Source organism: Triticum aestivum, chromosome 6A, assembly GCF_018294505.1.
Source record: "Triticum aestivum cultivar Chinese Spring chromosome 6A, IWGSC CS RefSeq v2.1, whole genome shotgun sequence".
Lineage (NCBI taxonomy): Eukaryota > Viridiplantae > Streptophyta > Magnoliopsida > Poales > Poaceae > Triticum > Triticum aestivum.
In genome coordinates, this window is record NC_057809.1 from 600580269 (window position 1) to 600581122 (window position 854).

Below are 854 nucleotides of genomic sequence, written 5' to 3' on the forward strand. Positions count from 1 at the left end.
ATCTACTACCTTGACAACTTGCTGGATCAAGAAGGCGAGGGACGTCACCGAGTTGAACGTGTGTAGAACTCGGAGGTGCCGTGCGTTCGGTACTCGATCGGTGGATTGCGAAGAAAGTTCGACTACATCAACTGCGTTGAGAAACACTTTCACTTACGGTCTACGAGGGTATGTAGACACACTCTCCCCCTCATTATTATGCATCTCCATGAATAGATCATTGCGTGTGCGTATAATTTTTTTTATTTTCCATGCAACGTTTCCTAACAAAAACAATGATGGTGGCGGACGTGATACGTGGCCACTGCATGTACGCACGTATCTTTATTTGGCTTTGCCCACACATAATCATATTAAAGTGGATATGTGATGCAGACCTAGAACTATGCTCCCGCATATGTTGCGCATATCATACTTGTGGTGATGACTCCAGAACCCTTGACAACACCTTACTACTCAAGCACTGCCCAATTTAGTTTAGTATCTTTTTTATTTCTTGTTTTTACCTTTCTGTTTGTAGCTTAGATAAGAAGCTCTCATTATTTGTTTTCCCAGCAACAAATAGAACTAAACTATTTCTAAACTCTTGTTTGGGTATGTACGAAACTGTGTAGGTAACAACGTAGTTACGGGGCTGATAATGTCATCCTTTTCGCTCATTGTGGGTTCGAAACTTTACTTATCACGAAATTGCTACAACACCATGTGCATTTGAAGGACATCAGGCGGTTGGGCGGAAGGCCGGACCGGAGCGGTCGCGTCCATCTCGATATGGACAACCTCCTTGTCCGCGGCTTCCTTCGCTGCAGTTTCTGCTCGCACAGTTTCCTTCGCCGCTCCTTCCGGCAATGTTC